This window comes from Stegodyphus dumicola, chromosome X2 (assembly GCF_044657685.1).
Source record: "Stegodyphus dumicola isolate Sdum_Otavi_A_Nest chromosome X2, ASM4465768v1".
NCBI lineage: Eukaryota > Metazoa > Arthropoda > Arachnida > Araneae > Eresidae > Stegodyphus > Stegodyphus dumicola.
The window spans coordinates 84392957-84417247 of NC_140781.1; the positions used below are offsets into that span (position 1 = coordinate 84392957).

At 33.2% G+C, this 24291-nt stretch overlaps 1 long non-coding RNA gene across 1 annotated transcript; it reads right to left on the minus strand.

Annotated features, from left to right (window-relative positions):
* Positions 1 to 4253: 4253 nt before the first annotated feature.
* Positions 4254 to 23640, minus strand: LOC118194878 (uncharacterized). The gene is made up of 3 exons (XR_004759164.2): positions 23543 to 23640; positions 7176 to 7325; positions 4254 to 4620 (listed from the first exon to the last, which is right to left on the minus strand). It is a non-coding gene; the product is annotated as an uncharacterized LOC118194878 (long non-coding RNA).
* Between the last annotated feature and the right edge of the window lie 651 nt (positions 23641 to 24291).

Genomic DNA, 24291 nt, shown 5'->3' on the forward strand with positions numbered 1-24291 from the left:
CATTTCATGAATCGAGAGAAATTGACATTTTGCTAGGAGTTAACGTATTTCTTACTTTAATCAATGGCGAGGTAATTAAAAGGGGCAAAAATCTTCCATTTGCATTTTGTTCTAAGTTAGGATGGGTAATTGCTGGAACTACACATTTTGAATTCCCAAACCGTAAGCAGGTTTGAGTCAATACGCTAAACGTGAACACGGAGGAATTAGTTAAATCATTTTGGGATTTGGAATAAATTCCCGCATCGAAACCTTCAACTAAAGAGAAAAGTTTGTGTGAAAACCATTTCGTGGAAAATCACGTCCGTAGTGAAAATGGTCGTTACTCAGTAAAATTGCCATTCAAGCTTAAACGAAATAAGATAATTCCAGATTATCAGCCTTTCGTAACTTTCTTAGTCTGGAACAAAAACTAATAAAATCTCCTGAAGTATATCAACAATATAAAGACTTCATGTCCGAATATTTATCACTTGGACACATGGAAGAATTATCCGATGATAATCCAGATAAAGTAAATTTTCATTATTATATCCATCATCATCACGTGCTAAAGGAATCGAGTTTTACCACAAACGCGTCGTTTTCAATGTTAGTGCCAAAACTACATCATGGATACCGCTTAATGACACGCTAATGAATGATCCGAAGGTACAAAACGACTTATTTACTATTCTTTTGAGGTTTAGATGTCCCATAGCCATTACTAGCGACATATTGAAAATGTATCGACAATTTCAAATTCATGATGAAGATCACGATTACCAAAAAATACATATTGTGGAGAGATGATCCATCGAAGCCAATTAAAACTTACAGGTTGTGCACAGTTACATACGGGACTACTTCAGCTTCATACCTGGTTACTCGCGTACTCAAACAACTAACAATTGACGAAGGAGCTAAATTCCCAAAAGCAGCTGAGATAATATTACACAATTGATATATTGGTGATGTCCTATTTGGTTCAGACACAGTAGAGAACGCAGTAGAGTTAATTTCACAACTGAGTGAACTTTTACAAAAGGGGTGGCCTTCAATTGAATAAATGGTGTACAAATGATCACTCGATTTTAAAAACTGCATTGAATGCTCAGAAAGCTAATTTTTCATGTAGAGTAGTTGATACTAAATCAATAAAATTATTGGGTTTGGAGTGGTATCCAACGCAAGACGAGTTTACTTGTCACTTTGAAAATCTCGAAAACAGAGATCATTCTACTAAGAGAATGATTTTGTCTTCTATTTCGAAAATCTCTGATCCACTTGGTTGATTAGCACCTTTCATAATTGCAGCAAAAATCTTGCTTCAAGATATGTGGAAATTACAAATCTCGTGGGATGACCCTTACCAGATGAAATCAATCAAAGATGGAAAATCTATTGTGAAGATATCGCAAATCTTGAATGCATTCGTATTCCTAGTAGAGTATTATTGCCCAAAGCTACAATTGTAGAGCTTCATTGTTTCTGTGACGCATCAGAGAAAGCTTACGCCGCAGTGATTTATTTAAAATCTTCAAATAATTCTTCAGTTTCGGTGCAGCTACTAACATCGAAGACTCGTGTAGCTCGCATGAAAGTAATTTCTATTCCACGTTTAGAACTCTGCTCTGCAGTTCTATTAGTGCATTTGGTTCAAGCTGTGTAGAATTCATTCCAAATTTATGCATGGAGTGATTCAATGATAATTTTGTCATGAATACAATCAGAACCCACACACTGGCAAACCTTCGTAGCCAACTGCGTTTCAGAAATTCAATCAGTCTTACCATCATCGCATTGGAATCACATAAAAGGGAAAGAGAATCCAGCTGATTGCGCATTAAGAGGTCTTTTGCCTTTAGAGCTTTCTACTCATGACTTGTGGTGGACAGGTCCTCAGTGGCTTAATTCAAATAATATTCCGTTCTCTATCAACTTACCATTTTTAGAAGAGTCTTTAAAAGAACAACAAAAAAATGTTTCTTGTTCAATTACAACAGTCGCTTCGCAAATCCCAGTCCTTAATGAAGTTTCATCATTCTTGAAACTTAAAAGAATCATCGCATGGTGTTTTCGGTTTGCGAATAATTCAGCTAAATCTACCGCAACAAGGATTAAGGGTTACCTTAAAACCGAAGAATTTCAATACGCTAGAAATGCAATTGTTAGAGTAGTTCAAGGGAATGAGTTTTTTAATGAATATAATCTTCTGAAGAAGAAGAAACCGTTAAACTCAAATAGTAAAATCTTTTCTTTGAACCCCTTTACAGATAAGAATGGACTTATGCGCGTCAGAGGAAGATTAAGACAATCCAACTTCGCGCAGGACAGAAAATATCCTATTTTGTTGCCCAAGAAACATCACATAACCCAGATTATAGTGAATAATTTTCATGAATCCAATCTTCATGCTGGCCCCCTGCTATTGCTATCAGTGATTAGAAGAGAATATTGGATAATCCATGCTAAGTCAATTATAAGAGAACAGATTTTCAAATGTGTGAAATGTCATCGTGTACGAGCTAAAACATTTGCCCAGATAATGTCTAACTTACCATCGTCTAGAGTCGTTCCGTCAAAGGTTTTCTCCAAGGTTGGAATTGACTAGGCCGGGCCATTTCAAGTGAAGCCCAGGCGAGGTCGAAAAGTAAAACCAATGAAATGCTACATTTGTTTATTCGTGTGTTTTACTACAAGAGCTATACATACTGAATTAGTAGGTAATCTAACATCAGAATCATTTATTGCCGCTTTGAAGCGCTTTGTATCTCGAAGGGGAAAACCAATGGAAGTTTTTCCTAGCTCAGATAATACTGTACGTATCGTGAAGCTCAAAACTGCTAATGGAGTTTTTAAAAGGCTAATTCACAAACTTAGTGTTTTTCCTATCAGTGCTTAAGTTTTTTTTAAAGCATTATATCGTATACTTTACTTTAAATATAATTAAGTTCCCGAATTGTATCAAGGCTTCTGTGCATCTGTTTTGAAAATAATTTAGTTTAATTTCATATTATGTTTTCCTGTTACTATTTTAATGACACATTTTTGCATAATTTAATATTGTTATGACAATTTCATTTTGTAAAAGCTATTTAGATTTGAAACGATGTTTCAACGCCGTGCGGAATGTTTCGGCCACCAGAGTCCTCTGTCTGTCTGTGAGATATTATTTCTCAATGCGCAGATCGTATGCGCAGCTCGCATTTTGTTCTTGCAAACGTTAATTGTAACTTTTCTCGCTTTACTTTTTTCTGTGTTGTGTTCTAAAGTTGAAATCGCTGAATAAAAGTTATACTACAGTCCACTCGCAAAGATGTATTCTTATATTTATTAATTTTAATTTAAGATACCTCTACGCTACAATCAGGCTTCAAATATTTTTTCACTTTTAATATATCGACGTCATTTATTGGCCCTACACCGTTTTCCTCACATAGGATTATCGATTAAAAATAATTTTTTAAGCTAACACTTATATATATATATATATATATATACTTTGGTGCTTGCTAGTTAACTGCTTTGAATTTGAAATTTTTCGGGTCATATATATATATATATATATATATTTTGTGGAGCTCATAGAATACAACTTCTTTTTACCTATACATATGTAAGAAATTTTTTAAATTACCTCTTCGAAGTATAGCATGTTTTAAAATTTTTGTAAAGTTTAACTAAACAATTTTAAGACTCGATTCGGCTCCTCTTTTTCGAATTCAAGACCGAAGTCAAGTGTATTTGACCTTCAGTCTTGAATTACCTGAGATTGGAGACTGCATCGTGATTAGTAGTAGATAAATTTATTAGTTATATATCAAAACTCGGTGAGAGCTTTTTGATTAAAGTTAGGTAGTCCTTTTGATTGAAATCCGAAAACACTAGTATTGAGTTCTGAGTAACTATTCCTGAATTTATAGATAGCTTTCTAATCACTACGGATCAAACAAGATCCTGGGTTTTCATTCAAATATTGAATCAAGACTCGGTGACACCTTTTTGATTAAAGTTAGGTAGTGCTTTTGATTGAAATCCTTAAACATTAGTACTGAGTACTGAGTAACTGTTACTGAATTCATCGATATCATTTCAATCTCTATGGAACAAAAAGGACCTCGGGTTTTCATTCAGATTTTGTTACTGTGTAAGAGCTGCAGATTTTGATAAATATATATTGTTAGTCTTGCTGCATGTTAATGCTATTTCTTCATCTTAAGAGCTAGACCAAATCTACATGATCAGGAAATAAGCTGCGAAAGTCTATTTAGCCAAATTTATTAAAGGTCAAGAAATTACAAATCTTTTGCAACTCAGTGAATAAAGATAATGATAAAATAATAATTGAGATGAATAAAATTATGCCTTTAAATATTTATTTTTAAAGCAATATTATATATGACATCATTGCTTTATAGGTAATATTTGGTGATTACGAGATTTATAAATCATTTCCTTTAAAAAGCCTGTTCTTGATTATCTTCTCTTTCGGGTACACTAACAGCAACGATTGATCCATTGGCTTCCCGGAGGGGAATTGAGTTGGCTACATCTTCCTGTTGAACACGTGTATTTCTTCTTTTATCCAAGCAGTCCAGCATTGCTTTACGAATCTTCGAGCAACAAATGAATGTAATACTACAGAAAGAATAAAAATAATTTCCCCCTGATTTAGTATAGTATCTAGAATATAAAAACATTTATTTAAAGGAAAGGGCTAAAAAAGGCAACTGAACGTGAACTTAATATGTTGCTTACTTACATGTACATATGCATTTAAAAGAGATTTCTAAAGTTTATTTCAACAAACACGTTATTTCTCATGCTGAATCTTTCATGCCCTTCTACTGTCTTGTCTATTCCATTAGAATATATAAATAAAGAGTGTTTTAAATTCGGTTAGTCAGAGTTTCGTCTGACATTTTTCATCGTATTCATCGATCTTTAGAGGTGTATACGGTAGACCAAATTAGTGACATCTGAAGTAATGCTAACCGTGAGAGAACAAATGTATTTCTACCTCCCCCACACTAATTTGTATATATGGAAAACATTCTTATTATAGTTTTTCTATGCCAAACTCACATAAATATTAAAGGTAGGAAAATTGTCGTATTCTAAAAACTTACATTATTCGGTTCATTCCATAAGATAGAGTCCCGGGACTACGATAAAAAGCTCAAAAGATATCTAGTTATATAAGATTTTTGAATCATTCTTTATGTAGTGCATCCAAAAAAGGTGGTTATTGTTCTTCTTTCGTAAACATTGATCCTACGCACTTGATTACAATTAGTTATTTTCTCAAAATAAAGCAGGTAATATAAGTTTCAATTACACAGTTTAAGAGGATAGTTTCGACAAAAAATTCTAAAAGTTTATTTGGTCCCTGCCAAGCTAGATTTCAGATAGTAAAACATTTATTATGGTTTAATAAGTTACAAAGAAAAGGTCAGTACCTTACGCAAAATTTGTGTAAATAAATAAATTTACTAGCTTTTCAAAGTACATTTTAAATAAAAACTTAACATTTTCGAAAATTTTCTCTGCAATGTAGAGAATAAGTAAGAAATAAAAGTTATTTGATTTAGTGATTACAGGTTTCATATTGTTTTATAACTCCTATAGTGTAAAGTAACATAGAACTACTCATCTTAACATTTAATGGCTATCCACAGAAGTTACATCAAAAGCTTGGTGAATTCTGGTATTGCTTAGCTAAGATAAACGAAACGAAACTCAAAGGTCAAATTTAACATAGGCTTTATTAGCCATGATTTATAGATGTTGCAAAACTATAAAATAATAACAACTAAACTCTAAATCTTCTCATTAAACTTTACAACACACTGCTTTTCCTTACGCTTAAGACTACGACTGATTACAACAATGTCCTAAAACAAATCCGCAGTACACTTGGAGTCTGGAAAATTGATTTCCTTTACATTTACCAAGGTCAGCCAACCTTCTCGTCAGCGCTTTCAAAGTTCTCCGAGAGACTTAAAGTCTATGGGCAAGGCTTGTAGACTCACAGGGCAAGCTTCCAAATGCTCACGTTACACGTTAGTTTAAAACTACGCCGCTAACCATAAAATTTGCACAAACTTCTGAACTGATTAGTTATCGTGACGAGCCAAATAACATATGATAAAAATTTACTCAAGATTAATTGTTGATAAAATTTTAATCATAAATAGTTAAACGACAGTAGTTATTAAGCTTGTAGCTGTACCCAAAATATTACTGATTGCAGATATCCCTGCGAATTCCGCATACGTTTTGCAATTAATTTAATAACGCATCAAGATTATTTTAGTTAGCAGGCTTTTTTGCTGTTTCGGAAGTTTTCTAAATGTAGACTTTTATATTTATGGAAGCATCCTATTCCTTGACTGAAACTGCTGTCTTAAAATACTGCTCCTGATTTCAGAGAAAAAATTAGATACCTTATTTTTGAGACTTTATTTCTGAGAAACGTACATGCTTAGGTTTAATATTTTAGGAAAAAAAGCTTATTTTTTCGAACATTTTTTTCGAGTCATTTTTTTCGAACGCCTTCCAGAATGAATACATGTTCAGACCTACCCTGAAATTAAAAGTCCGTCGTTCTGTAAATTTTACGTACTTACTTTTTACTGTGTCTGAGAGATTTTAGATCTATTAGGTTTTATTGGAGCAGGAAACGCATAATAGCTAATTCCCTTGCAGGGATTCGAATATCACATCTTCCGATTGCTAGTCAAACGAGCTACCAATTACTTCACGACAGCAAACAGCTCCTGTGGTGTAACTGGGAATAAGTAGGGTGTAATTAGTGTCAGTGAGGGGCTGAACAGTCCTTACAGTCTTTCGCACTTAAAAGGTGACTGGGGGGGACAGAGGAATAAGACCCAGTTGGCCTAACTAACATGGTGATGAAGTACCGTCCCTTATATTTTAGTTACTTAGCGCTACCGTACGGTTATTAGGTTTTTCGAAGCTGAAAACGTAAAAAAATCAGGTAATGCCTTGGTCGCATTCGAACCTCAGAACTTCCGTTTGCTAGCCGGCTGTGATACCAGTTACACCGCGAGAGCAAATAGGGGTGAAAGAGTATATTTCTTAAGTTAACGAAATCAAAATATTTCATAACTGCTAAATTACCCTGTAGTAACGGCAGAATATGAACAGATGCTATGATTGATAATACTTACAATTTAGCAGCAGCGGCAAATATAAGGCTGATCACAATAATTAATATGATTAGTACAAGTGTTTTTAAATCCCCCATATTTTCAGCAGAAGTCCGATTTTCAGTAACTGGATACACTTTGATTGTTAATTAGGTTTTACTTCAGCTTATCCTAGGAGAGAAATAAAGCAGTAAATACGAATGTTTTGAAAGCAACTAAAAGAATTAAAAATATTTTTGAATGCTTAATTTCTTAATACTAAAGGCATATAAACCTTAACCGGAAGATAAGAATAGCATAATTCAATCATTTTTAAAACAAAAAAATGCACAATTTACAAACATATACGAATAAAGAAACGAGTAACAGAGTGGATATATATACATACATATATTTATATACTTTCGTAACTTTTTTTGCAACTAAAATACGAGGTGAACATCTAAATGTTATAGCAGTCCTATATACAAAATTTCAACGTTCTGAGGCTACTCGTGTTTGAGATATGCGAGATACATACGTACGTATGTACACACATACGTACGTACAGACACCACGAAAGATTCTCTTCAGAATTAATTTTAAATCAGTTTTATAATTTTTGGGGGGGAAAAAAGTCTTTTATTCTGTCCTCACGTTCAGATGTCATGCAAAAACATCGTTAAATTGCATTCGATAGCGCTCAAGATGGATATTTTCGTTGAAATATGATGCCTGAAAATTTTCGCGATTACAATACTTCCTTTTTACTTCGTACAAGGAAGTAAAAAAGGGTAAGTGCAGTTACATATTATTTTAAACTTAGATTAGCTTTTTAATTCAGAAAAGCGACAATTTGAGCATAATTACTTGAAAAACAATTTTTTTTTTACATGAACCATTTTTTTATTAAACTAAAAATCATTATCTTTCGAGAAGAATGGATTGACATATTTACGTAGTACCACTGAATTTAAAAGTATACCTGTTTGAGATCTGAAGTAAAGTAAAAATATACAAGGTATTCTGAAATCAAAAGTTGGCCATTTTCTCATTTTTAGCTATATGGAAAACCGAAGGAAAATGTTTCGTTCTTTCATTACGTCTTAAATACATTTACATTACATAATACGTCTTAAATACTTTTTAAATTTGACTTATTTACTTTAATAAACAAAAAGTACCACCACCTCCTTGAATTATTTGGTAGTTCATATATTTTCCAAGCAATGATTTAAGATGTACTCACTTTCTCAGAAGTAAAGTAAATTATTTCAAACCGTGAATTTTTCGAGTGTTTTTAAGAAGTGTTTTACGCAATAGTCCTTATAATAGTTATTTTCTACTTTTGTTTTAAATTCCGCTTTTTCTGTTTTCATTTTCCCCAGATATCGGAAGAAAAACAGAAAAAAACTGTCCAGGTATCAGAATGTAATGAAGAAAAAAAAAGTGACAGGAAGCCTTAATAAAACACAACTTTAAAATTAATCAGTTTCTCCAAAACCCAAAGAATACCCTAGCTGACGTTTACTAGCACAAGCTGTCCATCAACGTCTCAGCCACCATTGAAATTACCAAAAGAACCTAATAATCAGAAAGAGTTAGGAAGTGTTTTCACCCGGGAATTACCTTTAACTTCAATGTATCCGGTCGAAAAAAACAGCTGAAATACTATTGAAATCTACAATTTCTGCAGTAGATACGTATTTGCCTGTACTGATGATTCCGGATTATGCCGAAGTCCATTATTGCCATCCCGAGTTCAAGCCTTAGTAGAAAAAGGTCCTGAATATTACCAAAACCAGGTTTCGAGTTTCAGTTTTCCAAGATAAAAAGGGACGTAAATATTTTTAGATGTACTTTCATCGAATCGACAAAATCCAAGTTCTGAGAACGATTACGAAAGAATAAACCTGTTGATTTGGAATTTCAATTTATTAAAAAAACAGATTAAGCATTGGCGCGACGTTTTTAAAGAATTATCCATGCCATTCAGCTTTTATCCAAACAAAACTTAGCCTACCGTGGTTCCAGTAACAAATTATTCGACAGAAATAATATTTTTTTCAAGTGTATATATTTTAAAATGATCACAAAATTTGACCCTATCATGTCAGTATATATTAATAAAATTCGAACTAAAAAAAATATGCTTCATTACCTTGGAGATAAAATTCAACAATTAGCTTAATAGGGTATAATATAAAGCAAATTATTTTAAATAAGGGCAAACAGGCAAAGAATTTTTCTATTTTACTTGATTGTACCCCTGATGCCAGTCATCAAGAGCAGTTAACAAATTGTATGAGGTATCTTGTATGTATCTTGTATATTATTGTATGAGGTAGAAAATACAGACATGAGTATTGAAGAAAGGTTTTTTAGTATTTTGTACTACAACAGATACGACCGGAGGAGGACGAACAATATTCTTAATAAAGACTTTAGAGCAGCGATTCTCAACCGGTGGTGCGCGTACCACTGGTAGTATGCAAGAGAAAAATAGTTGAAAAAAAAAGGAAATATAACTATTAAATTCAAAAGTCTCGCGAAGAAAAAGAACAATTGATAGAAATTTCCTGTGATCAAACTCTAACTGAAGATTTTAAAAATAACAGATTTGTTAACTTTTAGCTGAAATGAAAAAAAAAAAAAAAAAAGTTATCTAAAGGCATTAAATTTTTATTGCTTTTTGGAAAACCTATTTGTGTGAACAAAGATTTTCTTCCATGTTGTATTTGCTCTCTTAAACAAGCCCAAATTTCCCACTACATTTTAGAATTAAAGTATTATAACTTAAATTTTGATAATTAAAATGGTAACCAATTTTTAATCGAATATTTTTTATGTGTGTATATTTAATACAAATAGCCAGCAGGTTGTGCAAAATGCAAAATACACTTTTTTTTAACCTTTGAGAAACTAAAAAATAATCATTGTAAAATGTAGTGGTGGTACTAGAGTTTTTCAATTTTTGTTTTAGATGGTACGCGTTAGTCAAAAGGTTGAGAACCTCTGCTTTTGGAGGAAAATGGTTTAGATATTAGTTATTTACGCGGCCAAGAATACGGCAATGGTTCAAACATGAGAGGTAAACAATTTTCGAATAATTATGCTCAAATCGTTGCTTTTCCGAATTAAAAAGTTAACTTAAGTTTAACATAATATGTAACTGCACTTACCTTTTTTAATGTAGAAAACCAATAACAACAAGCAATCACAAAAAAGATTAATGTTACACAAATTACTACGATTGCAACCGTAGACACAAAATAAGGATTAAGCAATTTGTCGAATGCGTCTACTCTTACATACGCATCGGCATTAAGTGTTTTCACGTTCAAATAGACAAAAGAGAACACCAGAGACAAATTCCTGCACTGGTTATGACTTTCGGTCAAATAAAACAGTGTGCTAGGAGGAATAGGCACTCAGACTTGGCAAGCTCCAGGCTGCCGTAACACAGTTAAAAGCTCCAATCCCTAGAGGGGATCCAAGAGGCCGCTAACCTATCGGTCGAGCCGACGGAGCTAAGACTAAGCTGAGTCGACAGGAATATTCAGTAATTCACATTCCGTTTTGGAGGGATGGTAAAAACATGTGTCATCAATAGGGGCCCCAACCCCGGACAGCAGAAAGAAGTCACTTAAACACTGTCAGACAGACCGGACCACCAATCCGGCTTGCTAACACTACGTCATGGTATACAGATGTCGGCTTTAGGCTGTCCCAGGGTGAAACAAAGGAAGAATATAAATATGTAGTTTTGAGGCTCCAGGAGCCCACTGGGAAACTTCAAGTAGTTTTAAAGGTTTCCTGAATTCGCCGACTGCATCGACGGGTGTGTTCGGCCCGGACAATTATGAATATCTGACAATATAGCTCCACCACAACCAACGGGACGGACAAGACAGTACCAGCGGTAACTCCAGTCCTGTGGAAACTGATTTTAAACAGCAGTGGCCGAGACTGCCTAGGTACAGATCTTAATCACTAGCTTCCCAAGTTTTACCTGAGTCGATTCCCGGAGAGGTGTTCACATAAGACAAGAATTTTCCTGTTCAGACAGGCAGCGAGGCGAACTGCTTGTTTCAATGATCGCTCGGCGGCTTTTTGACTTGGCGCCGTCGTGCGCCGCACGACCTTGCACCTATTGTCGGTGTGGGCCTGGATACTGGACACTTTTCTTGGAAACAAATGAATTTATTAATTACAAAATGAATGTGTAAAGGCAAAGATATTTCAACTTTACTGAAGAAATGGTTTTAGGTATTCTGCACAAGACTTATTGGTTTACTTAGACTTTTAATTTCTCATGGATAGAATGATAGAAATAATACGCCTACATTGTTCTGTAAATGCATTTTATATACACGCCAGAAAGGAAGCTTGGGCAGAAAAAAGCAAAATATTTGATTCATAGCTTGTTGATTGGTTAATTGATTAAGACAAAGGATACTATGGCTGTCTGCTTATGTATGACTTCTGGGAAAACTCTCAACGAGAAACTGGTTCGAACTTACGATACAAATGAAGAAAAATAAAAGTTCTTAAACCCAGTCCGTTTAGGTCTATTTAGTTTACGCTTGGAATATCTGATTCTCGACTTCGTAAAGTAGGAAGGTTTTCTTTAGTCTTTTCTTCGATTTTTAGACTTATATATGAAGACTAATTTAACTTACTTTAAACAGTTAGAGAGTTTCAAATATAAAAAATATCAACAGTGTTCAGTATTTTCTTCGGCAGCAAAATTTTGTATTCAGCGACTTAAGGTACCCCCTTTAGTTAATAGTAAACTAAAATACATTAAGATTTAATGACTGATATTTTATCATGCTAAATCAAATACACCAGCTATTGTGTGTTAATTTCAATGTTCAGCTATATTCTAAATTTCTGCAACGCTTGTTTTTCCACAAAATACTTTTTGTGTTTTTTCAAAACTCTCGTTTTGCTTTATCCTTTAATGTAAAAAAAGACTTTTTTAAAATCATTTCCCTTACTGTGAATCGCTTGCAAATCTAGCTTCATAATGATGTTTTGTTTGTTATATTTGAAGATGCGTTACTTTTAAAAATATCTCTAAGACGATAATCGCCGCAGAAAATTAAAATCGCCTGAAACTGTAAGTGATCATATTAGTGAGGCTACCGGGTATTTATACTACAAAACTTTTGAAGCAAGGAGTATTTTCTACTTTCACACTGAATAAGTTATCATACTCCAGTATTTTTTATTAGTTAAGATCATGCTGTTTTATCAACCAGTTTATCTAAAAATCTAATAAATTTTCATTTTAATTCGGACATATCTTCATTTTAAAAATGAACAGGAATTACAATTCGCTTTCTAAAGCTAATTGAGTTGAGTATCTGACCAATCCTTTTGAAAAGAAGGGAACAGATTATTCTTTATATGAAGAAAAATACGTTCATTGCTCACTTTGGGATATTTTCAAGTTTGGAATTTAAAATTTGGAGTTTTGGAATTAAGAGTATCATAAATCTAATAAATATAAGAATAGATCTAAATTTAAACATTGATCGTCATAATTCATATTTGTTGACGTTATAAATACGGCTTTACGAACTGCCTTGCGCCTCCTTGCAAACATGTATTTTAGGCATTTGAATTAATCCAAAGGTAATCGCAATTTAAAATGTAACGCAAAGTATATTTTGAAGAGAATTTTTAATACGTTTTAATGATCATAAGATATCAATATTACTTCAGGTTAAGACCAATGATCAGAAAGTCTTGAGAATTTAGTGCTATCAAATTTTTGTGTCAACATACCTTGAGGTGACTACCTTTAAAAGTAATTAGTAAATCAGTTTAATCGCCGCCAGCGAACATAGAAGGAATAGGTACGAGACAAACGCACAAGGCTTCACTGAGCTACAGGTCACTGGAACAAAAGCTAAAGATCTTTGCAGCCAAAACACCCGCCATAATATAAGGCCCTCGCAAACGACATACATGGGAAACAAACGTCTCATTTTATATGGAGAATCATTTTAAATCAGTACAATGGCCCTTTCTTTTGCACATTGTCGAGGCTTGCAACATTTGCTCCATCAGTGCTCTAACCATCTTTGCAGTATTCCTCTTATACATTTAGTGGCCGAGAGAGAATGCATCAACGCATCCTCAAACTGAAAGTGAATGATCTGGAATATAATGTATGTTTGAATACAGATTATGAAGAAATTAGTCCCCTGCTGCCTCGCCATCCAGCGAAATTTGAATATTATACGTAGCGTATTCGGAAACTAAGTACCGTTTCATTCGAGCGCTGTCGTAGCGCTGTGGTAGGCGTCCCGCGCATGCGCACTAGTCTTTCTTGTTCACTGACTTTCAATTGTCGCCATTTTGGTTGCTCTATGTTGTGTTTTCAGTTTCCTGTGCACATTCAAAATGTTTAAGACAATTAGTTCTCCCGCTGACTGTGAGATTCGTGTCGTGATTAAATTTTTCAACGCGAGGAATGTTAAACCGGCCGAAATTTATCGTCAAGTGACAGAAGTTTACGGTTAATACGCGATAAGTGATGGAATGGTGAGAAAGTGGGTAAGAGTGTTTAATGCAGGTCGAACAAATGTCCACGCCGAGGCTCGGAGTGGTCGGCCTTCTGTTGTCATCGATAATTTGGTAAGGAAAGTTGATGAAGCAATTCATGAGAACAGACGTTTCACAATGACAACTCTTTCAGAGGCATTTCCACAAATTTCACGTACTGTTTTGTTCGAAATTGTGTCTGACCGCTTGAATTATCGCAAACTGTGTTCCCGATGGGTTCCAAAAATGCTCACTGATGTTCACAAAACAAAGCGACTTGGTAGTGCCCTAACATTTCTCACGCGGTACAGTGATGAGGGAGAAAACTTTTTAAACCAAATTGTGACAGGTGATGAAACTTGGGTGTGTCATTTCACACCAGAATCGAAACAATCGATGGAGTGGAGACACACTCATTCTCCGAAAAAACAAGAGTTCAAAGTGACAATGTCATCACAAAAAATTATGTGCACTGTCTTCTGGGATAGGAAAGGCGTTTTGCTTACTGAATTTCTTCCCAGAGGTGAAACCATTAATGCGACACAATACTGTGAGACTTTAACAAACCTAAGGCGTGCCATTCAAAACAAACGAAGAGGAATGCTCAGTAAAGGAATTGTGTTGCTCCATGACAATACTCGGCCCCATACTGCTGGTGTCACTCAATCGTTAATTCGACAGTTTCATTGGAAGCAGTTCGATCACCCGCCATACAGCGCCGTCCGACTATCACTTGTTCCTGCACATGAAGCGCAAGCTTGGTGGCAAGCGCTTTGGATCTGACGATGAGACGAAAAATGCTGTGGAGTCGTGGTTATCGAAACTGGCGGGAAGTTTCTTTGACGATGGTATACAAAACTGGTCACCCGCTATGACAAGTGTTTGATCATTGGCGGAAACTATGTTCAAAAATAGTTTAAGACATGTATTTTCATGTAAAAATAAAATTGGATTCGAAAAAGTTGTTTTACTATTTTTTTTTCAAAACGGTACTTAGTTTCCGAATACGCCTCGTAATTAGAATACACAGCCTCTGTAATACTCATATCAAGGCCCATCTACACTGACGGTTCCAGAAATGAGGTAGGAACGGGAAGTGGCTATCCAATCCTGAATGGCACAAACATAGCAAGTACGTGAGCCAGAAAACTCAACCACAAAAAGCGCACTCTTTCATGTAGCTGTCATACGAGTGGCACTGAGCTTCTGCATCACTGACGGTTCCTACTTCAACATTTGCACGGATTCTACATCAAACCTGATCACAATAAATGGAAGTCGATGCAGAAATCACATTGGGAGATAGATTCAAAAACTATTGTTCTCTTTGCTTAAGAACCAGAGATCGAAGCTGCAGTGGGTACCCACCAGTATTAGAATTTTTGGCAATGACATAGCTGACCAGATAGCTAATTAGTGGCAAATTAAGTGGTAACAGACATTGATATTAGCCCCCTCACTATAAAACTGCTTGTTTCTAATCTAAAATTTTCCACATGCCAACTTCTTTATAATAAACGGCGATTGGATTGGAATGATGAATTTACAGGTAGAAGAGTGCTCTATTTCCTACCCAAAATTAATGCAGTTCTTAAAAGTAGCATCCCAAAGCTCACTCAATTCTTCACTGGGCATGGACCAATTATGAGCTAGCTACCTTGAATTTATGGAAAGTGACCTTTGCTTAATGCTTTCTTTCAAGAAACCGCAACTTTCTAGCACTCAAAATAAACCGTCATCAGCAGTTTTCACTTAGTCTCAACAGCACTGTCCCTAAGAAATACTTTCCTACATTGTGAAGTCGCAGAGACAATGAGCACCTAAAGGAAAGTGTGTCTAACAATGATACTGAATATCACTGACAGTCACAATCTGTGAAGTGTTTACATCCATAAAATATTAAAAGTATCCTGAACCGTGCGTGGTCATGAAGGAAGCATTTATTGTGCTTTTATTTGAATGCGTTAAATTTTATTTTCAGTCAGTTGACTGTCGTTTCAAACAAGAGATTAAAGTTGCGATAAAAATGATTACATATGTAGCCATATGTATTCAAATCTGACCATTCAAATGCGAAATAAATTATCAAATTCTAACTTTGTGCTCTAGACACCTATAGTTATACGTTTCCTATAATTGTAATAAATATGAAGTTATAGTTAAATAGCTATCATCGTTTCTTGTAAAAAATCCCAGTGAATTTCAAAAACTAGATTCCCATAAAGAAAGGGATCTCGTTGCCCAAAAAAAAAAAATGCAGAACTGTTGACTAGGAATTCCCAAGGAATGATTTTCTTCATCGTCTCCTTATATTTTCTTCTAAAATATGCAACATAGTCATAATACAAATAACTGCATATAAATAACTTTAAAATGACATTCTAACTATGAACAAAAGTTTTGGTTAAATGGTTTATTAGTTTTGTTTTTATTATTTTTTTGTATTATAATTATTATTGTTGTTGTTATTATTATTTTCCAAACACAAACAAGTTTTCAGAAGCAAGGTCGCGAATTCTTATTGCATAAATATTCGATTTTAAATAATATGACTGCTGCTCATGATGTAATGACGCAATTTTTTTAATAATCGGCCAAATATTGCTTAATTTAATTTTTAAATAACCTCGTTCAAAAATATTCACTCTCTTTCATGTTTTCCATCCTCCTTTTGTTTTGTTCAAATTATTTTTCTTGCATTTTACTTATTTATATTGCTCTTATTGCATAAAAAATTATATGTTTAAAAAATTGTTGAAGTACATTAAATAAGTTTAGTTATTTTCCCTTTATATTTATTTTATCTATCAGCCTATGGACCACTTGGTCATCACTGACCCCTTTAAAATTTCATCGACTCCCAATGAATAAGCAGACAGACCCTTCTGGTAAATTCTGCTGAAGACTAAGCGCTTATGATGCATGAATACATGCATCAAATTGAGGCGCTTTTGATGCAGAAAGTACTCAGATTAATTTTTGTTAAGCTTAACACTGTTTGTATGGGTGTGCGATTAACCAGCGCGCAAAGCAGAGTTTAAAAAGGAATGCCAATAGTTGCAGTAAACAGTTACATACAAACAATCTGTCTATTTATTCAATAGTAAATAATATAAGTGGAAGCATAGCAATACAAAAACAAGGCAAAAACAAAAGAGAAAGCAAAAGCAATGAGACATGGGTGGGTATAATATATAAAATTAGATGAGATACAATATACATGTTTCAGGTGTTAAGAGATATGTCTTAATGTGGCCTTCGGCCGTTTCCTGTTTTCATGAACACAATAATCATAATTCAATTTTGGAATAGTGACATCATTAACATCCTAGACGGAACATCGCCTTCAGTCGCGCTGGGTTTTCTCGAAACCCTCCCTGTTTAAATCAATGCTACCAGGATCTCGTTTCTCAGAAACGTCCGCGCATCGTTGTACGTGCTGTATAACCCGTGTTTCGTAGTATCAGGAGAAATGGAAATAATAGTTATTGTAATTGATTCAATGCGTTCAGCGAAGTAATTTACTCGGGATTCTTTTTATGTTAGTCATTGAAGTAATGTAGAAAGCTTACGACTTAGATTAGCATTGATAATGGGTTTTTGATATTGTGCTTTAATGTCACAGCTGCGTGTAATTCAGCTCTTAAAAAGTTATTCTTTTTAATAATATATTTAGTACTTGCTCATTCTTCCTCATTTTAAATAAGATCAAGTAAACGTATGAAAGCAGTCAAATTATGTTTTACAGATAGGTTGCTTAAATTTATATTGAATTTGCTACAAAAATTACACGAATTATTAACACGAATCTGTCTTTCGTATAAAATACGTAGATCAGTGCTTTTGAAAAATAATATATTATCGTTGTATTATTAGACTTGTTATGCAGTGACTCAAAAGTACAGTCAAACTTTAGACTTGAACCGCTTAATTTTTTTTTTTTTTTTTTTTAAACGTTGATCTTTAAAATCAGTATGTTATGCATAAAACGAAAGTAAATAAACAAACGTAAATTTTAGATTATTTTGTTTGTTAATATAAATACGTTGCAAAAAATTTGCAGCTTTAGTTGTTCTTATTGAAGGCGCGCTTTTATATATTTTACTTAGAGGGGCCATTTACGCTGTTTGAGTCTACAGTAATCTCTATGCACTGTGCCCACAGAAGTCCCTACACGGCCTTTATTTTTGCAACCGTCAGTCGTAAGCATGTTATTTAATTGCAGAAATTCTTTAAATGACACGAAGTTTCTCATTTTGGCATTTTAAGTTTAAAGATGCCAATTTTGTCTCCCTTCGATCCCTATGCTTAAATTTAGGAAAATTTCGTATTCATCATAAAAATATAAAAAAGGTTTGACTCCCGAACAAGAATAATTGGCCGGCATATTTGATATATAAGTCGAATATCAAAATCAGTGGATAGATGTTCACATGAAAAAAATGTTCACATTTGTACGTAGCTAAAAATAAAATATCAGTTTAGAAAATGTTTTTTATGTTAATAGAGTACATGATAGCATCTCTATGAAAATTATTGTGAAAAAGTATAAATCAATAGAAAAGTTTTCAAAATGGAGATATTATTCACAGAATCTTATAGAATTCATCTTCTAGAAAATACTGGCAGGCTTCGATACTGATATATCGCTAATCAATAATATTATTTGCAGTAATTAAAATGTAAAAATGTTTGCAGATTAAGGAATTTTTTGTATAACTATCAGATTAAGATTCTAAAATGATAAACTTCATGAGAATAATAGTAATGTATTTTAGACTTTGGAAACTTATAAATTACTTGCGTGAAAATTCTTTCGTCATATCGAACAAAAGAAAATTATTAACAAAAGACTTTAGTAAATCGCAAAAGCATATCATCGAATAACATTGCTTGAAAATTGACAGACATTGGCAGAAAAATCAGTCTCGAATTATTCTAGTCTAGTTATTAACCGACCCCTCCGTGAAAGCAGAAAATTGCGTCAGAAATGGACAATTTTGAGATTAAATATCTGGGTCAATATTTTTGTCGCACGTAATCCAAACTTTTTGTATTTAACTTTTTTAAAGAGTACAAGCATTTTTCTATATATCAACATAGAGACCGGAGTAACACATGTAAAATTAATTTTCTTTATTTTTACGTAATTGATTTCTTTCATTCAAAAATTCTAAAACCTGAACATTTTCATCATTTAAAACATTTTTGTAATTGAGAGTAAATATAGTAGCTGAGAAAATAAAGTTTGGGTTTGAAACTTTGTGGACATGGCATAAACAGGTTAAAAAATTGATGGTAATAAATAATAAAGGAAATTTTTAATACTGAAAGAACTAATAATGAACAGCTGTACGGTTCAGTTCATCAAAAAAAAAAACTTGCATGTACAGCGATATAGTTATTTGTGCCCGGTTTAGTTAAAAGATGCTCTCTCTCTCTTTTTTAAATAAAATTTCAAGAAGCTTCATTTACAAATTCTTCACAAGTAATTAGCAAATTAAATAAACGAAAAAAACGGAAGACCGGAATTAAACTATTGACAACTAAAAATCTATTTTCGCATTGACGGACTTTTGGCCGTCAATTCTTAATTATTTTTTTCTGGCATTTGTTAAAATTATTCTTTTTTAATTTTAAGAAAATATGCAACATAGTTTATTAAAGTAATTAGTCACCAAATTGATTTTCTTGTTTTCTCATTGATTTCTTATCTTTTATAGATCACAATTATCACAACAAGAAAAGATTGCAATTGAAGATATAGCAGTTTTTTAAATTATTAGCAAAAATACTATTTTCATAAATTTCTTGAAAGCATGTTTGAGACCATGCAGTTCTTTATTTTAGAAAAGTAAGAGAAAATACTCTCCATATCAGTGAAATATCTATAACAAAACAAGACTTCAGATTTCTTAAGATTTTGCTGCTTCAAATAGCCGGACACTTGCAACTTAATAAAATCGCCGTGAAAGACCAATACCCATTGGTCAGCTAGCAGACTCATTACCCAGATTTTTTGCTGAAAATGCATTACAGGAGGGGTAATTTACAAACGCGAGAACGGTGAAGTTCCATTGCGGTTTTGATGGAGAACATCCTGAGGGACGGGACCAAGAGCCTCCCATCCCTCTTTCCCTATCAGCAAAAATCTCGAAAGCTCTTTTGACTCGGCGGTATTTTGAATGCTCCCATGCTGATTATACACTTACAAACATCCAGACCTTCTCAGGGATTCGAACCTAAGTCTAACGATACAGCAGCCAGAAGCCCAAATCAGTATACTGATTAAGGTGGCTCGTAAGCTGTGATTCCATGACATATAAAACATCTGAATATATATATTTTTAGTCTGAGTAAAATGTTTTAATTGAAAAAAGAAATTATTTTCATTACAAGCATTTACTTCAGAGTGCTTAATGAAATATATTATTAGTAAAATGTTTCCATATTCGAGTTATTTATAACAAGCTTCCGGAATATGCTGTACAAAATAAAGGCAAAGTTTTTAGTGAAATTACTAATCTGTTTTTAACATACATATTTTTCTCAGATATTTTTAGTTTGACTTCAAAATATGTAATAGATGGTAATACTTATTTATTTTCATTATACTAGGAAAGGTTCAATAATTAAAGAAATCCTGCTCGTTTTTAAGAAAAGAAATTTATGGCAAAGTGAAAATATCTTACACATCAAATTAAACTTGCCCCTTGCGCTGCATAAAAAATATACTGTTATTGTTATTGCTCACTTGTTTTACCTACAGTCAGCTCAAGGCCATGAAATTCCTCGTGGCAAGGAGCGCAAGTTTCGTTGGCAACAGCCTTGAGCACCTTAGAGGTGACAATGCGATTTAGCTCTTCCGCCCCCAATTTTGATGGAGAGCACTTTAGGAGGCGGGTCCGAGGGTCTCCCATCCCTTTTCCTATACAACCAACCTCTCAAGAGAACTTTCAGCTCGCCGCATATTTAAGTGCCCCGCATGCTGCATGGGGGCTATACATTTGCAAACATTAATGCCTTCGCCAGGATTCGAACTCGGGGCCTTGGACACGGAAGTCAGTGACGCTAACCATTATACTGGTTGGGCAGCTAAAAATTTGAGCTAGAGCATTTACTTTTTAATGTAAGAAATCCGTAATTTTTATTTTATCATGCAATGTAACAATATCATGCAAGGTAGTAATAAAAAACTGACAATATAATCATAAGGTTTATTAAAAAAAAAGAATGGCGCAATTTAAAATGAAATAAAATTTTGATCAAATAAGCAGGGAATTTGACAAAAAAATAAATTACGTTGAACAAAGGAAATAAAAAACGTTTGAAACGCAACTTATACAAATAAATAAAATGGCAAAAAGGAAAGAAAGATCTTGCTGCACACAGAATACGTTATGAAAGAAGGCAGTGCCAATGCAACATACGTAAAATGCTTTCAAAAGCATTATCTTCATTTTTATTCCATAATAAAATCAACTATTACTTCAACTATTACTAACTGAATATTTTTTAGACCAGATGTCTTCGTTTAGTAAGGTTTATTCAGGTAGGAGATGAACTACATTTTCACGTCTGAAAATTCCTTATCCAGTATCATCTAATTTTAGAATGTGATCGCCATCATAAAGCATTGCATTATACCTCCTTTTTGTATTCATAGAAATTTATAAGGGGGCTCTTATGCTGAAACTACCAAACTAATTTTTCATAGGAAACAAATGCTATCTTACTGATCTTTAACCCAAAATTTTTATTGTGTTCCCTGACGATGAAATCCCGTTGATGCTGAAAATGACAACAGAGCTTTAAAAGACTTTTCGTAATATAAAATTGTACATGAATTTTGTAAAGAGAATTACTTAATCTCTTTAATATCTCTTAATACTTAATTACTTTATGAATTTTTAATAAAAGCTTAATTTATAAAAACTTTATTAATATTATTTTATAATTAAATTAATCATATTAAAAATTTTAAAATACAATTAAGAATTGCCTCTATAGCATTTTTATCACTTAGTTTCTTAATCAGAAACAGACAGACTATATATGAAAGTAAAATATCTTATGCTTTGCCAAATAACAATACACTTGCAGGTGAAGGATAAAAGTATTTTATTTCTGGCAGTGACAACACATTGCTTTTAAATAGCTGAGTTTATTGATCAAATCTGAAAGATAACTGATGAGGAATGAATCTTTAGTGAAATTATTATGAGTGAATTTTTAGATCTTAAGTGAAATTTTACACTTTGCTAAACGGCGACCAACTGCTGCAGAAAAAAATCATAATACTTTTATTTGGAGCAATGGCAACATAATTTTGAAATCACTGATTAGGTTAACCAAAAATCCAATCAATTAGCATAAAATATGAAATATTTAAAAAACAAACTCGAAATTCAAAATTTGGTATTCGAGGTGCACATCATGTTCGACTACGTTTACTCCAAATTTGGTGGCCAGTGTGAGTAGCTTATATCCGTCCATACATGCAGATTCTTCTTTTTTCGGTGATAATTTATTTTGAATGCCATGTAGTAACCAGATTAGATTCTTTATTGTGCTATGTTTGCTACAAATTTTGAAAATATAAAAAACTTATATTTTAAAATTGTTGGGGCATATTGGTCTGTTCGACTGCCCACCGGATGCTCTAGGCGCTGGATCTCGGAGTCATGTGCGAGGCTCTCGTGTGGCCACACCAACTAGCCAACTCTAGATAAGGGTGGACGTGGTGCTGTACTGATTAACCGAATGGCAAAGGAATAGTGCCCACGTCCTCGGTCGCTTATCGCTTATTGAAATGTTATAAATTCATGAAATGTCGTTTACTGAAATATGGTGATTATATCCATCAGCATTACCATAGTTGAAATACACTTTAAAACAACATCCACCTATCAATTTAAATTACTCTGCAAAGAGTAAAATATTTATCAAGCGAAATAATTTTAAAATATTTACCAAGAAACATTAAATATTAAATTTTGTCACATTAAACATTAACTTTTGTCACATTAAACATTAAATTTTGTCACTGAAACATTAAATATAAGACTCAGATTTTTTTCAGATGAACGTTAGTAAATAAAAGAAGAGAAAATATTGACCAAAAAAAAGGGGTATCCATTTGGAATTTTTAACTCAAGTAGATTTCGAATAATTCGAGTAAATTTCAAAAGTATTTGACAAAAGTCCAAACCAAAAATATTCTGCAATAGTATATTTTCCTTGCCTGAAGACGAGACACCTACGCTGAATGCTGTAAACAGGTATACAACATTTCTTTCAAATCAAAACTAACCTGAAGCTAAAATTTGGCTGGTTTTTTTTTTTTTTTTTTTTTTTTTTTTTTTATCAAACTATTGGCTTTCGTTGCATTCAGATTCCTTTTATTTATTTATTTATTTATTTACTGAATTAGGAGGCAAATGCCGGAAACTTCGTGCCTATCCTGCCTGTTACACTGAATTGATTTCATTACACAGCTTATTAATACAATGAGTAATTATTTATTAAACGCAGAATAAAATTAAAAAAGAAAAAAATATTTTAAAAGCCTTTAGCATCATTCTCAAAGAGAAAAAGCATCTCAAACGGGCAAAAGTTCAGGAGTAAATATGTAAGTGAGGAATCCGTTTCGTAACCACCTTGAAATGTAAAAGACTCTTTCGAAATTGAGTAAAATTCCAATTAATCAGATTTAATAGTCACAACACTAATCACGCTTACAGTTCTTAATCAAAAAGTTATTAATCATTTTTATAAAGTTATTAATCAAATTACTGCAACTGGTTTTTGCAAGTCTAAATAGAATTAAAATTATACATAGAAATTCTTACCAACTTCAGAAAAATGACTCAAAATCAATCAAAAAATAGTTTTTGACGGTATCTTTCTGGACGAATAAACGAAATACAAAAGACTACGTTAGTGCAAAAAAATGCAGGAAATGCAAAGATCCTGGAGCTTTTATACTATACGTGAGAATGGTTACCATAATGTGATTGAAGTTTACCAGAATACATTTAAACTCCCACTTAGCAGGGTTTTATTAGAAGCTCTGCGAACAGGATATGTACTTCCTAAACCTAGCCATTAGAGAGTTATTGAAAATAATTTACTAATATTTAACTGAAAAAAAAAGTAGAAATGTAAATTTTTTTATTTTATTTTTTTATTTTATTTTATTAATTATTATTATTATTATTTGCTGTTGTTGTTGTTAAAAGCATAGATGGTGAAGATGCTACTAAACTAATAGTCAAATTCAAAATTTAAAACGTAGACTAGCAGTCAAAGGCTACACAATTAAATTTAAATATAACTTGGTTCAAACCTCTATCCGGCGTAACAGTGCACAAGTCGGCAGCAATAATACAAAGCCGAATAATTAGAAACTTAACAAAGACGGCAGGAAATAAGTAACTTAGCCATGAGGGACAGAAAAAAGCTCGGTCTTTCAGTCAAAAATCTTCAGCTTGAATACTTTTGTCTCAGTTTACATTCTGGTGAGGAAACGGAAAAGAAAAGTTACAGTAAAGATCTAAATCATAACAACTAGTTAGTTTCCAATAATAACTCTGCATAT